Here is a 17,384-nt window from a genome sequence, read left to right as displayed (position 1 = left end):
TGAATAGCGGTAGCGAGACTAGGTTTTCATGACAAGGGATAGGAGAGAAAAACATATTCAAATTTGAGAAAGAGAGTCTTGATTCATTTTATCTCTCTAAATTTCGCTCTCTCTTGATTTCCACTCGCTATTAGAAATACTAAATGAGTGTATTGTATTTCATAGTTAAAGAATGTACATGAGAGCCTTTATATAAAAGGCATATATGTGCAGTACAAGTAAGAGTGTAGTACAAGCATGTGTGCTATACAAGGGTGGGCCTAAAGCCCACAACACTATACGCGTTAACAGGCCCCCTCAAACTCAAAGTGGGTCTAAGACCAACTTGAGGTTGTCAACCAAATCACGAAGGCGTCCCTTAGGATGTGACTTGGTGAAGATATCTGCAAGTTGATCTTTGGAGGAGATTGAGAAGAGCTTGAGAGCACCATGGACAAGATGATAACGGATAAAATGACAATTGATCTCGATGTGTTTAGTCCATTCATGGAAGACATCATTGTGAGTAATATGAATGAAACTCTGATTTTCACAATAAAGAAGAGTAGTTGAGGATGTGGACACACCTAAATCTTTAAGAAGCCATCGTAGCCAAAGGAGCTCAGATGTGGTATCAGCAAGGACACGATATTCTTCTTCAGTATTAGAGTGGGCCACATGAGTTTGTTTCTTGCTTTGCCAAAAAATCAGAGAAGAACCAAGAAGAAAGCAATATCCAGTGGTGGACTTGTGATTAGTGGGGTCTCCTGCCTAATCAACAGCAGAAAATGCACGGAGAACAAGAGGAGACTAAGCAGAGTAGAAAAGACCATGGAAGAAAGTGTCCTTTAGGTATTGAAGAATGCATAGAACAACAGCATAATGAGTCGATCGTGGAGCAGACGGATAATAGCTCACCAAATGAATAGCATAGAAAAGGTCTAGACGAGTGACAGTGAGATAAACTAGGCAGCCAACCAAGCGTCTATAAAGAAAGGGATTAGACAATGGTTTCCCTCCTGAGGGAGTCAGATGTGCATTAATCTCAATTGAAGTGTCAATAGTCTTACTATCAGTAAGTCTTGCTCGAGACAAGAGTTCAAAGGCATATTTGGCTTGAGTAATATAAAGTCCATCTGTAGAATGAGTGATTTTAGAACCCAAGAAGTAGTTGAGATGTCCAAGATCTTTCATCTCAAACTATTGACTAAGAAAATGCTTGAGTTTTTGAATGCCACTGAGGCCATCACCAATTATGATCATGTTAGTGCGACAAAGAAATAAGGTAGAATCATAATGATTGGCCATGTAACCCAAGCGAGAGATGGTAGAGCTAAATTTGGCAAACCAAGCTCGTGGAGCTTGTTTAAGGCCATAAAGTGCACGTCAAAGGTAACAAACCTTGTTTGATTCAATATAGAGACTAAGAAGATGTTCCACATAAACTTCTTCACTTAAATCCCCATTAAGGAATGCATTTTTGATATCTATTTGAAAAAAGTCTCATTTATTGGCAGCAGCAATGGCTAAGAGGGCACGAACAGATGAGATACGAGCAACTGGAGCAAAGGTCTCTTCATAATCAATCCCATACTCCTGTGTAAAACCTTTTGCAACAAGGCGAGTTTTGTAGTGCTCAATGGGCCCATTAGAGCGAGTTTTAATCTTGTAAATCCATTTACAGCCAACCACAAATTTCCCAGTAGGGAGAGTCACCAAATTCCAAGTATGGTTCTTAGATAATGCATCAAGTTTCTCTTTTATTGCAATCTGCCATAAAGTGTTAGTGGAAGCTTTACGATAGGTGTGAGACTCGTGCAGTATAGTAAGGGTAGTGTAACAATGATAGTCAAGTAAATGTGTAGGAATGGATCTTACCTGAGTTGAGTGACGAGGTGGAATGTCTTGTGCAAGATCAGCAGGAGTAGGGGACCCAAGCTCAGAGTTAGGTAGCTTGTCTTCGACCTGTTCATCTTCCACATGTTCATTAAAGGGTGAACTAGAAAAGGGATCAAGGATATCTGGTGGTTGGACAGAGAAATCTACAGGAGAATCAAGAGCAGCTACAGGAGGATTAGGAGCAGTTACAAAAGGAATATGTGCCTCATCTAGAACAAGATCTAAGATAGAGGAGAAAGATAGGGAGGCACGAAAGTGAAAGAGCTCGACAAAGGAGCGATATTCCCAAAAGACAACATTGCGGGAGATATGAAGACGATGAGAGATGGGATCATAACTCCGATACCCCTTTTAAGTTTTTCCATAGCCAAGAAAACAACAAAGCCCTGATCGAGACTCAAGTTTGTTATGTCCATGTGGCTAAAGAAGAACGAAACAAGCAAAACTGAAGGAGTGAAGGTGGTGATAGTCTAGAGGTGACCCAAAAAGGCGCTCATATGGAGTTTGATTTTGGATAACAGGACTTGGAGTGCAATTAATAACATGAACAACAACTTTGCCCCAAAAAGGAGCAGGAACTTTGGCAGAGATAAGGAGAGCACAAATAGTGTCAAGAATATGACGAAATTTTTGTTTTGCTTTACCATTTTGCTGAGAAGTACCTGGACAAGTTAGTTGATGAACAGTGCTATAGGAATGCAAAACAGCTTGGAAAGCATATTGAGTGTACTCAAGAGCATTATCAGATCATAAAATTTTGATACGTTTGGAAAATTGAGTTTCAATCATTTTTGCAAAATTAGAATATACTTGCAATAATTCAGAACGATGTTTCATATGAAAAATCCAGCTATAGCGAGAGTAATCATCAACAAAGAAAAAAAAATATCGAGATCCACCAATACAAGAGACAGAAGAAGGTCCCCAAACATCAGAATGAATAAGGTCAAAGATATCACTGGATATTGATTCACTAGTATTGAAAGGCAAAACTGGTTTTTTTCCTAACTGATATGAAACACAATCAAAATTTTCTGTAGACATTGAACCTAACAAACCTCTAGAAGCCAATTGTTGTACCCGAGAGGAAGATACGTGACCAAGTTGAGCATGCCAAAGTGCAAGGGAAGAAATAGAAGAAACTGCAGCAGCTACAACAATAGAAATAGAAGCAACAAGTGGAAGACAAAGGTTGTCCATGGGAAACATACACCCAACTCTAGGACTGGTCCCAAGCTCATGTCCTATCCTCGGATCCTACACAATACACCCAGAATAATCAAAGATAATGTGATAACCCAACTCATCTAATTGTCCCACAGAAAATAAATTGTAAGAAAGGTCAGAAACATTAAAGACCTCAAGAACTGAGAAGTTGGAGGTCGAAACAAAACCTATATTATGACTAGACATTGTAGAACCATTTGCTGTGCGAATATTAAGAGGGTGTCGTGCAGGTTTAAGTTCAGAAAATAGGGATGAGTGAGGTGTCATATGATTACAACAAGCAGAATCCATAAGCCAAGAGGAAGGAGACATGCCAGATAAAGTTGAGAGAGAAGAGAAATAAGATGCATTACCAACCATACGAATGACATTAGCAATGATGTTTTTAAGGTCATCTATGGACATGGTGAAAGTGCATCCTGAAGACTTAGACTGTGCAGAGACGGGAGCTATTGATTGGACACTCTCAGTGTTAGCAACAGTAGCAGCAAAAATTAAAACAGCCAATTTGTTGCGATAATAGCAAGTCTCAATATTGTGGCCAAAACGTTTGAAAAAATTGCAAAAACATTTAATGGATTGTCAGGGACGATTATTGGAACAAGAAGAAGAGATGTCTTTATTCTTCATTTAGAAGCACAATATGCAAAAATGGACTGCAAAAATGAAATCTAAGTGAAAAACTGGGTAAGGAGCACCTGATTGCAAAAAAGTCAACTCTAGCAAAAAGTCAACGGGTAACTCTGCCGAAGTCAAAGTGAAAGTTAACACTTGAAAGAGTCAATTGCCTTAATTCAAAGTCAAGCTGAAGATGACATCAGCGATGAAGTGAGCTGATGACGTCAGAGGATGACGTAACTAAGGCTGACGTGGCAGAATGATGTCAACAATGATGTTAGTAGGTGCGGTCCAAGCATGTGAAGGCACGTGGAGGAATACAGCGGTGCATGAAGCACGTGGTTGAACTTACCAAAACTTTGGCCGGTGCGTGAGGGCATGTGGATCGTCGAATGGTGACATTTCTGGCGGTGTTAAGTAAATCGTTTGACGAGCTACATGCTGATATGATTTGTGTCTTAGTTAGAGGTTAAAAACAACAAATCCGATGAAGGCAGTGGTCTTGGCGGCAATGATTGACTAGCGGTGGAGATTCAACCCTGAGACCTCTAATGGCTGCAGGGCAGTCAGGAGAGGTACTAAAGAGGCTTACTGATCGGAGAAGTTAAGACAGCGAAAATTACCGACAAAGACAAGACTGCAAAACACAAAAAAGTTAGAGCAATGGCTCTAATACCATGTTAGAAATACTAAATGAGTGTATTGTATTTCATAGTTAAAGAATGTACATGAGAGCCTTTATATAGGAGGCATATGTGTGCAATACAAGTAAGAGTGTAGTACAAGCATGTGTGCTATACAAGTAATCTAAGTGGGCCTAAAGCCCACAACACTATACACGTTAACACTCGCAAACCCGAACTCTTTTCCTCTCCCTAAAGTGCCTAGATTGATGATTTGGTGGGCCTGGGTGCACAATCTATAAGGTGGAGGTGAAGGAGCTCGCGAATCAGAGATAAGGGTTGGGATTATGGTGGCACGTGCAATGTTCAGAAGCACTTGAGTGTGCGGAGGTCTTTCTGAACATTCATGTGTAAGTGCATGAATCTGTGTTTGCGTCTCTTTAGGTTGATAGATATAGTAGGAGAGGTTGATCTTTTACCATAAAATGTAGGTTTTATATGTTGTAGTCATTCTGTGGTACTGAGAAAATTTGGGGTTAATGAATGTTCATTAGGGTGCATGTAAGTGTTGTGTTCATTGATTTTATTGTCTGGGTTTGTGATTGAGTGGATATATTTTTGTTGCCTACCATTAGAACCACTTACTGAGATCATCAACAATATCCTTCCCACCCACCTGCCTGCCTGCCCATCGCCATTCGATCCTATCTTTCCTATATGTTTCTCTCCCCTGTAAATTTTGAGAATCATTTAGATTCTCATGTATCTCACATGAGCAGCCAAAGTAGTTAAGTAGAGGTACAAAAAATAAATATTCAATCTAAAGTTGAGTTTCAAGAAAGAATAAATGAGAGAGAGAGAGAGATCACATTTTTTGGGAGAGAATATTAGAGAAATAGCAAATTTGTGTAAAAGAAAATGAGTAGAAGAATACTCAAAAGAAAAATGTATAGTTGTAAACACCAAATTATCCAAGACATGTTACATAATAGAATAAAATTATATCATTATATACTATATAATATCATAGGATATATATGCAATAAAGAATTCAACCCAAAGTAGAATTCAACACAAAAATTTATCAATCTAAAGTAAAGATGCAATAAAGAATTAAAAATCCACCAAAAGAAAGATATGACATTCAAGATTCTAATAGGAGGTATGAAATTGTTATTCCTAGAAGTGAAATTCCAAAGTGGTTTAGCCATCAAAGTATTGGGGTTAGAGTGAATTAAAAAAAAAAAAAAAAAATCTTCTTCTCATTTGTGTGGTGAGTGGATGGGGATTGGTGTTTGCATTGTATTTGTTCTCTTCAACATCACCAAATCTATGGCAATTGTACATTTTCCCTATGAGTTCATGGAGAATGCAAAAATAATGTCTACTACACCAAGTCATATTTGGGCCCTTTATTTGCTCCTCAATACTACAAAGAGGACGACATAAGATTACTGAAGGAATGCGAATCAAATGAATTTAGTAAGATTGCATTATAATTGGAATCGGCTATTTTGGCATGGAGGTGAAGAAATGTGTGTTCCATATGATATACAAGAAAGATATAGAAGATCTCAACCAAACTATGGCTCAAAGTAGCAATACCATCATTATTCCTTATGAAGACTTGGGTGTTCTCCATCTTAATTTCAACAACTTGGCAGTGGTAGCTGAAGGTAAGAAAGCAAAGAGAACTTGGGATGATTATGATGGGGCTGGACTTAATGGAGAAGGAAGCTCTAATGATTTGCCACACCCAAAAAGATTGAAAGGCTTGCAAAATTTAAAACCTATGGTAACTTTGATTGTGTAGAGTCGAGTACAAAGAATGTGGTGAGGAGTTTAGTGATTGGTAGGAACCTAGTGGAACGAAATGGGAAAATAGGCATAATTTCCCAACTATCTAGTTAATAGGTCCGGTTTTGAAAGAAATTAGGTAAGTAACATCTCGAGTTTATGACAGTCGATTTTGGGGGTGTAAATCGACTTTCACAGAGTCGATTTTGATGGTTGGTGACATCTGATGTGGCGTTATTGCCAGGTGGCAGCCATCTGAAAATCGACTATCAGATACTCGATTTCCATGTTGGTGTGATGTGCCATTGACGTGGACTGACGTGGACCCACGTGGAAGCCACCTAGAAACCGAGTCTATGAAAGTCGATTTCTAATAGGATATTTTTGAATTTAACGCTCTCTCTTTTAGTCACCCACTCACTCTCAGTCATCAGTCAAACGCCTCTCTGTCTCAGCAAACCGGCCCCAACCCACTCACCCTCTCAGCCTCACCGACCCGGTCTCAGTCACCCTCTCACTCTCTCGCTCACCTACGCGGTATTTGAAAGAAATAGAAGAAAAAAAGGTAAGTCCCTTTATGCATTTTGCAATGTAATCAGTTCGTTTTTTTTTTTTTTTTTTTTTTTTTTTTTTTTTTTTTTTTTTTTTTTTTTTTTTTTTTTTCTATAAGAAGCATTCTTCTTCATTCCCAGATTTTTGTTTCAATTCCTTCCCATTTTTCAAGTATGCCATTTCTCACTTACTTACTTTTTTAGATTCGAATTTTATGTTCGAATTAAGACAAATTTCGAAGACCCATTTTAGATAACATCAGTATTTTTTATTTTTTTTTGTTTGAGTATATTTTTGTGATGAAGGAGGACAAAAAAATGGCATGACATGTGGTGTAGCTTTGAAGGGGATGAATTTGGGTATTTGATTGCAGATAACACAGATGCTTCAGATTCATCTTTGGTAGGTTTTAGAAAGACCATAAGAAATGTAGAATGTACTGCTGTGCAGATAAACACTTAGAAATGAAATAAGACAAATTAATAAGCAAAGCACTTAAAAATCCAAATTTCTCTTTGACAGACCAATATATAAGATGCTGGTGTGTTCGTATGTGTGTGTGTGTGAGAGAGAGAAAGAGATGCATTTGTTTTCTTTTATTTTATGTGGAAGTATAATTCAACATCTCCAATTCTTTTTTCTTTTTCCTGGCCAAAGAAAACAAAACTCTCCAACTTTAAATAGGATTCTTAGAATCTAGAATCAGCTGTCACTATAGTAAGTACAGAGGGAAAAAAAGACAACCTTCCACCACAACCAGTAAATCTTTCATGGCTGCATCAATATCCTTTTGTATGTGAGTGTTTGTATTCAAGAAAAGAAGAATTAACCAAAAGAAAATCAATGTTGAAACGTAGAGATTAGGAAACAGAATATTACTTATCATATTTTGTTTCAAAAAATTTACCTGTCCAAAAAAGGCATGAGAACATAGTCATGTACCAAAAAATCTAGGGCCCAGGGTATAATTATCAACACTGCCAGGAATTTAGCCTGTAACAAGGAAGAATATGGTTTAGGACATCAAGTTATGATTAACAAAAGATTTCAGCAGATTATCCAAATTGTTATGAATGAATTATATATCCTTTTTAATAAGTAGATAACTAAAGTAAATTATTTTGCATATTGAATTCTTTTTTAAAATTATTTCTCGTATTTTGCATATTGTAATAAATAAAAAATCTAATGCCATATAATTGTCAATAATCAGTTATTCAAATTATTGAACTCTCTCTCTCTCTCTCTCTCACATATGCACTCTGCAAACCATGCAATACATACACAACAACAAGTTGCTTAATTAAAGCTTTGGGACAGAGATTGTTCCTTTGTGCTCTATTTTTGACCTATTAGATGGATGCAGCTTGAAAGTAATAATTATTTGTATTTTGTGGTTTTGTTAGAGGTTTGTTCAAATAAACTATATAAAAGAAAAAGTTAGATGTAACATCAAATGCATACCTTGTTTCATTATGTATTATTATTGACAATATTTTTTAGGTTGTTTTTGTTTTTGTTTTCAATAATGTCTAGTATGTGCTAATTGCTTATCATTTTTGTGCAGTATGGCTGCTGCAAATGCTAGACAGATTAACCATGCGCAGCCTGGCCCCATTGACACGTCAGTGTTGACGTTGTAGCCCAACCATCGATCAGAAGCCATTTGGAATGGGCAGGTAAAACACAGCACTAAAGATTTAACGAATGTACATGTATTTAATTCATACAATGTACGTGCACTTGCTGTCATATGTTAATCCATGGTTATGTTTTGTGCAGGATCCAGGGTCCCTTAAATGTCGTACCCGTAGTAAAGAGTTCTCCAATCGAGAGCCAATGGTGAACGATCAAGTCATTGACATCATTAAGGCACTTGGTTTGGAGGGACTTCTCAGGACTCCGGGTAGAGAGATTGATCATGGCCTAATAACGGCCTTAGTGAAGCGATGGCGGCCCGAGACTCACACATTCCACATGCCGCATGGTGAGGTCACCATCACATTGCAGGATGTGGAGGTTCTTCTTGGACTTCCTGTTGATGGTGACGCTATAACAGGGAGCACACAAAAAGAATGGGAGAATGTGTGCCATGAGTACCTTGGCTTTCGACCTACCAATGAAGACCATCTGCAACGTACTGGCCAGAGGATTCTAATCAAACGGCTTTTGGAGCAAGTTACCGATCCACTGCCGCCTAATGCTGAAGACGATGAAGTGCATAGGTACGCACGATGCTACATCCTAGCACTATTGGGGGACACAATCTTCATGGACAAATCCAGTGATAGGGTGCATCTAATGTGGGTGCAGCAGTTGGAAGACCTTCGCAACCCACGAAGGTATAGTTGGGGAAGTGCTTGCCTTGCATGGTTGTACCGAGAGTTATGCAGGGCAAGCGATAAGAAAGCCAGTCAGATTGGTGGGTGTTTATTGTTGGTCCAGTATTGGGCGTGGGCCAAATTCCCCTATTTGTGCCCGACAGTTGAGCGTGGCCCACCAGTGGGTGCTTATGGTCCTCCAGTGCATGGTCCACTGTCCCTTAAGTAAGTCTGTACCTTAGTAACTTCATTTACAATATGTGATCATTACCTAAGCTTACAATCATGTAACTTAAAATATAAATTTTTATTTTTATTTAAAAGGGTTGTACGAATCATTTATGTCAACATTTAAAAATGTTAAACAGAGTTTTAATATATATGATTACGTTAATATACTCTAATTTTGTCATTGTCATATGGCTTGTATGTGCTTTGTTTTTATAAGGACTTTTTTTTATTCTAGTGATATTATTAATTGAGTAAATTTCTATAAGATTCTCTTAGTAGTTATATCTAATTACATTATAGTTTTAATCATAATATTATCTTACTTGGGAAGTTGTAGATATTGATCCCCTGTTCTTGATTGTAGGTGGGTGTGGGTCCCAAACAAGAAAAATAGGTCCGCCCAGGTCTTCACTATAATAACATATTCTCCATTTATATAAGAAAATATTATAATAATCTAAGTTCAAATTTATCGTTATCGCTCTTCCTGTGTAGAGTGTGTATCCAACCCACCAACACAACCCAACCTAACCCACCATAAGTCTATTTGGGTGGTGTCATGTGTAGTGCATAGGATGTGACTTCAAGGCTTTAGGTGGCACGTAAGGGTCAGTGGAAGCTTGAAATCTTCAATAATGAGTTGATCTATCAATCTGATTGTGGAGAGCTAAATGTTGGGGTCAATTTGGTGAAGAATGGATCAATGATGGATTATAGCTCAATCTCATCGGTGGAATGTGTGAGGACGGTCTCTCTAGGCACGTCAATGTCTTACACCACTAGGGAGACACTTGGAATGCTAAGGGGCGTAGAGACACGTCAATGTGTTTGGTACTATGTTCCAAATAACATGTTTTAATGTGTAAAAAAACATTACTCAAATTTTTTTCTTTCTCTTTTGGCACTTAAACTGTACCAGCCTTGTGATTTTATCGTGAATATGAATGCAAATATTTGAATAATATAGCATGATTCGTTGAGATGAGTGGCGTTTGAATTCTATTTTTATGCTTAGTACCTGTTTTTTAATGGTTACAATATACCGTCTATCAAAGTCTTACATTAAAGCCTGTGTGATAAAGTAAAAAAGTTTCAAATTTGAGCTTTTAGACTTGGTGTGGTTCTCTTTAGTCTATAATTTCATTAAGGTATGTCCTTGCAATATATGGAGACAAATAACCTAATTCATTTAATTTGACTCTTGCAATTTAATTTCTGCACTGTAGTTAGTTTTATGCACAAAATAGGAAAGTTGAGTTCATTGTTATATTTCTCGTGACTTTTTACATCTATATGTTTCTATTTAAAGCAATAAGTTATAAAAATACCCCTTTTCACTTGCCTGTTGAAATTAGTTCCCAACTTGGGATTAAAAAAAAAAAAAATCCCCCAGTGGAAGTCGACCATCTTATACTCGATTTCCATAGGAAATCGACTATCAGAGAGTCAATTTCCACTGGGTTTTTTTTTTTTTTTTTTTTTTTTTTTCCCAACTTGGGATTAAAAAAAAAAAAATCCCCCAGTGGAAGTCGACCATCTTATAGTCGATTTCCACTGGGTTTTTTTTTTTTTTTGTTTTTGTTTTTGGCACCTACTCGTGCAGCAGTAAACCATAATTGGTTTCCCTTCCCCTGCAGCAGTAAACTAGAGCCAGAACACATAACATGAGCAGCGATAAACAAGTAGATACAAGCATATGATACTGGTAAATTGCTCGTACATCATATGCAAACAACTGGATTCAAACAGTTACTATTCATACCCATTATAGGTTCCCTATTAACGGACAAAAAACATTCAATACTAGCTATCATCGCTTCAAAGGAGGGCCCTGTGGTTGAATTTGCCAAAGTAGTAGCTACTAATGCCAAAGTAATATAATTGCTGGCATTATAGGCAAAAGCTGCACAACGCAACTATAGTAACAAGTACAATGGACAGCAAATAGTTCAATTACAACAACATTCAACAATAACCAAAATAACAACTAATAAATACAACATAGTCTCCATATTTGCCTACCACTTGTCCATACTAAACCATACTGATACAACATACTCTACATAGTCACCAAGCACTTCTCCATACTGATACAACAGATTCTACATAGTCACCTAGCACTTGTCAATACAGAAGATAACCACAAGTCCCACGTACAATGTCACTTAGCAAAATCGAGTTTCCGCTTGCCTGCCAAAAATTAAAATATGGTCATTAGTTTCCAAATGCAAAGAACTATAAGAAAATGAAATTCTGAATATATTATATAAAAACAGCGAGGGCACTTGCCTAGTTTATAGTAGTACCACTTGTCGATGCCCCACGGGAATTGGGACAACTTCTACGGTTATGCCCCTCTTGATGACACACTCCGCATTGTTGCCTCGGTTGAGTCTCCCTCAAGTCCGGATCTTCCCTCCGGCTTCCCCGTTCTCGCCGTACCCCATCCATTTCATTCCTTATTCTTGACTTCACAGGACGACCTATGCCCCGCAACAGCAGTGGATCAGGCACCCATCGTGGTCCGGAAACGTCCCTCCACTCAGACTCTGACTTTGGTACCACAAAATTATGTGAATATGTGAGAATGGCGTTGTTCAAACTGTAACATGGGTCAATATAGTTGGTCGCATTGAGATGCAGACCTTGAAGAACTTTAATTGCATGTGAACAAGGGATCTTCAAGTTTTGCCACTTTCTGCAACCACATGTTCTAGCAAATATGCGCACTTCATGACTGTGGTTTCCCCTTCCACCTCTATGGTCATTGTACGGGGTAACCACCTGATATACACCCTCTGCATGATTAAATTTCCTCACAGTGTGTCCTGCAATTTTCTGCTCATTTCTGCTATAGATCTCCATTGCATAATCACTCCATAGCTTACCTCGAGAGAGATCAGAAGTAATTTGTTTATGTCGATCGTGGAAATATGCAACAAGTTTGCACCAAGTGAAATGAACCATTGCAGCAATGGGCAAACCGCGGGCACCTTTAAGTACCCCATTAAAGCACTCGGAGATATTGGTTGTCATTGCCCCGTAACGTCTTCCACCATCATGTGACTGGGTCCATTTCTCCACATCCTCACTCACTAGATATGTGTATGGCATATAACGTTCAATCCGCGTATCAGTAGGGTCTACACCCCTCAGTAAATTAATCTCGGCCTCCTTAATGGTTTGCATTATGGACTTAAATTTAGCTTCATTACTCGCATATCCAGCTTTCAAGGCCAATGCCTTTAGAATCGGGTTATCAAAGTGTCTGTTGAAGTTGCTAGCAACATGTCGAAGGCAATATCGGTGATATACCTGTTCTCTTCCGTCCTCACGTCTAGGCCACTCTCAAATGGCACATTTGATACCTTTATGTCGGTCAGAAATAATACAAATGTCATTGTTAGGTATGACATGCTCTATGGAAGTCCTGAGACACTCTAAAAATCAACCCCAACTAGCCCCTGACTCCTTGTCCACAACAGCGAAGGCGAGAGGCAAAACCTTTTGGTTAGCATCAGTTGCCATTGCAATCATCAATACCCCTTTGTATTTACCATACAGATGAGTCCCGTCAATACTAATCACTGGCCTGCAATATTGGAATGCAGTAATGCATGGAGCGAATACCCAATATACATAGCATAGTAACGCAGTACCTTCGTATGGCCTAGATATGGTGTGATAGCTGTACTGGGTACTTAAGTCCTCATCCAAGTATGCCAACAACAACTTTCGCAACTTTTGGTAAGACTCCTCCCAATCCCCAAATATCGTAGCAATTGCCTTTTGTTTTGCGTCCCATACTTTATAGTAAGAAAGCTCATGATTATACTTAGTACGTATGATCTCCCACAACTCATCAATACGTGCAGTGTGATTTTTTTGCAATTTTCCCACAATTTCTGATGCAACAAAATGCGAATCCATCATTCTACCATCTCTTTTTAGGCCAAAGGGTATACAAGTGTGTGGACCTACATAAGGCCTAACCATCCACATACCATTGAATTTAGTCTTCATGTATGCCCCAACATACCACTTGCAGTTGTCGTCAACACATGCGGCGCACAATTTCGTTTTGGTCGACCTCCGAATTATAAAATTTCTATTATCATTTGCTGCGTGTATTATCAATGCATGCTTCACCGCCTCTTTATTTGCAAAAGTCAACCCTTTAGAAAAATACATCCCATCTTCCCAAGTAGAGACAAATGGTATCTGAAGACGTGAAGGATCAACCATATCTTCCCAAGCATTTGAGTAGAATGACTCAGCAGGAGGTCTGTAGCTAGTGGTCGTATTTCTATTATGCTGGACACCAATATCATCATTTGCATCACCTTCATCATGGTACTCCATATTTTCCTCTTCAAAATTAGGAACGACTTCATGTTCATCCACATCGTTCTCAAAGTCGCCTTGCTCAATCCTCTCTTCGTACTCATCCACAACCTCAACATTTTCACCATCATTCGCAACATAATCTTCGTCTTCGTCTTCGTCTTCCTCCTCTAAATGTGTCTCTTGAGGATAGAGGGTTTCACTAGTATTAGCAACATGATCTTGAGATGGGAGCGTATAACCTCCCATCGTATACCCTTCCATTGTATACCCTCCCATTGTAGTGCATCTATCATCTAGGGCTGTAAATTGTAAAGCCGTAGTTGTTTCTTGCACCACCTCAGTAGTGTTATCTGCAAGCGCCTCCAAACTTACATACAACTCAGCAGCATTTACTTGGGGCATTTTCTGGATCCTATAAAACATCATCTTTACATGTTTATCTTCTTTGATCGCCATATACCCATAATTTATCCGTTCATGAAGGACTTCTTGTGGGTAACGATAAATAATCTTGATGTCATACCAAGTACGATTCAATTTCAATTCGTCCATTATTTTTCTCTTCAAATCATTCAACGTCTTCAACTTATGACGTAACATCATGTAGTAGCATTCGATACCCTCCCTTCTAAATGGGAATCCGTCAATCCCTTCAGGATTGTGAAGGGGTCCACCGAAGTATACATTTATATCAATATTCTTCAAAGATTGTGAACATATTAGAGAGCCAAGCCAAGGAAATTTATGTTAGTGACATATTTTATCTCTTTCATTTTTATTCGAATTACAAAACCTTTTCTATCTACTCAAAGTACAAAAATTACAAGGGTTCTAAAAGTGTAACAATTGCATATACTCACCCCACATCACATACAAACACACTCAATCATTATAATTTCATACTCAAACAAATAAAAAAACTAAAAACAAAACTCACCCCCATTACAAATTTTAAACTCAGCTTTAACAAAAATATAAATAAAAATATCATCATTCCAGTGCTATGGAAATTAATGGCATACCCTATTACACTACTATTAATGAAATAACATAGAGCAGGGTTCATCAGACAAAAGAAAAAAAACAAAAAAACACTAATGTGAATATGATCATGATCAATCAAATTAGACATATCATCTAATTTGAAAATCAAGGCATTAATATACAGTGAAATATACTAGATGTGATATACAAACTCAAATTTTGACTCTGAATCATAAAAATCATACAATAAAAAATCCGTCATGACAGTAAATTTGTTTCGGATCTGCTAATATGTCATCAGCTTTATGTCATCCAGAAAATGGAAAAATGCTAGCTGCTTAATTAGGTGCAACTGGACCGGTGACCCAATTATTTTCATAGCTTTTACTGTATTCAATAATGTCTTTCTCATGGTTGGAATTTCATAAAAGTTGGAGGTTGCACAATTCTTTGAACCTGTTTCTTTTTTGTTTCCTTATGTGTCTATTATTTATATATTTATATAAATATATAAATATTTAAATATATAGTTGTATAAATATATAAATATAAATATATAGTTGTATAAATATATACATATATTTATATTTATATAAATATATAAATATAAATATATAAATATATAAATATAAATCTATATATTTATATAAATATATATATATTTATATTTATATTTGCATTTAGTTGTATAAATATATAAATATATAAATATATTTATATAAATATATAAATATATTTATATAAATATAAATAAATAAATAAATAAAAATATATATATATATAAATATTTAAACATATAATTGTATAAATATAAATATATATACATATTTAAACAACCAACTAATATACATAAGGAGCCCTGCTTGGGCTTCCAGGCCGGTTACTCAAAAAAAAAAAACTAATATTATGAAACAAATATACATATTTAATACAAACAAATATCTTATCAGGAAACAAATATAAATATTTAATACAAACAAATATCTTATTAGGAAACAAATATAAATATTTAATACAAACAAATATTTTATCAAGAAATGGCATGACAAATTCAATGCAAGCAACACTTTTTAAAGCAGCTATATACACTAAACAACCAACTAGATAGTGAGGAGGAGACCCTTACTTGACATGAGGATGAGCAAATATACTGCTGAGATTGTATGAGAGTGAGAGGAGCAATGTTTTGCTACTGATGTATGAGAGTTTATGAGAGTTGTATGATGTTCTGTGAGAGTTGTTGAGAGAGGTTTTGTGATAGAAGTTGCTGAAGGTGTGAGAATTGTGTGAGGCAGTCAAAATATTTTCTGAGAGTTGTGTGAGAGGTTGTGTGAGAGTTTTTTATTACTGACCAATCACCCAAAAATAAAACACGGATATGACCAATGCCAAAACAGTGCTGGTCAGACTTTTCTTTATAAGCTTTAACAGACAAACTTTGCACATTCAAAATAGACATAAAAATGGACATGACCAATCACCCAAAAACAAAACACAGACATGATGGCATACTGGCTGGTCAGCTCTGCACGCCCAAAGACTTTTCTTTATAAGCTTTAACAGACAAACTTTGCACATTCAAAATAAACATTTGACATGACCAATCACCCAAAAGCAAAACACAGACATGATGGCATACTGGCTGGTCAGATATTCTCTGCACGCCCAAAACAGACAAAAAACATGGACATGACCAAGACGTGTGAGGGGGGGGGGGGTCTGAATGCGTGAAAATCGAGTCTCTGAGACTCGGTTTTACTTTGAGTAAACCGAGTCTCATAGACTCGATTTCTACGTGGAGAACACGTGGAAATCGAGTCTCAGACACTCGATTTCCGCGTGTACTCCACGTGGACTTTTGGCATGCAAAACCAGGTAAACCGAGCCTTAGAGGCTCGATTTAGAGGCCCTAAATCGACCCTCTGAGGCTCGAGTTGTTACAAACACAAATTGTTTGCAAACCGGGCCAACTAACTGAATAGTTAGTTTTTTAATGCTAGTTTCCTACAATCTCCGAACCTAGTGAAAGCATACAGAATGTTAATGAAATTTCAAGGGTTCAAATACTTTGTAAGTCAATGAATCGAAATTAATTCCTATACTTTCTCTTGATTACTTGTATGTCATTGTCTTTTTTCTCAACCTTTAGTTTTGTCGATTGTTGCATTATCCTTTTTTCCTTGAATCTATCCATTCAATAAATAAAAAAACATAGTTTTATAAAATAAACAATGATTATGGTAATTTTGGTTCTGTTTTTTGTGTTAGTTATTTGTGTTGGTTGCTTCCTTGACTATGGCAATTATTGGACTTGTTCATGAGGAGAAACTATCACATTGCCAAGAGACAAGACAAGACAGGTGCAATCCATTGTATATTTAAGATTTTCGCACTTTTGTTGCCTATTTATAGTTCAGCGCTTTAAAATTTTCCTAAGTGCAAAAACAATATATGTATGCCACTGCAAACATTATAATCAAAATTGATTGTTGTTATATATTATATATGTGAACTCATGTATAGATTGCAATCAAAATGATTAGTCTACCTAGATGTAACATTAAGCTTCCTTGTTGAAGGTTTTCTATGGTTTTGTAATGAGTAACCTTTCAATCTAACTTAAATGTAAAATCTTCTTCCTTTGCCTTTTGTTACTAGGTTATATATATGATCTATTTCTCAAAAAAAAAAAAAAAAGGTTATATATATGATCTCAATTGAATTTAAAGGAAATGGGTACTATGACATGAATTTTCTCGTTACTCAGTAATATTTACAATTTAAAACTCTGTTAATATGAAGTAGC

The sequence above is a fragment of the Quercus lobata genome, chromosome 7, assembly GCF_001633185.2.
Source record: "Quercus lobata isolate SW786 chromosome 7, ValleyOak3.0 Primary Assembly, whole genome shotgun sequence".
NCBI classification, from domain to species: Eukaryota; Viridiplantae; Streptophyta; class Magnoliopsida; order Fagales; family Fagaceae; genus Quercus; species Quercus lobata.
Note: the sequence above shows the minus strand (reverse complement) of the source record.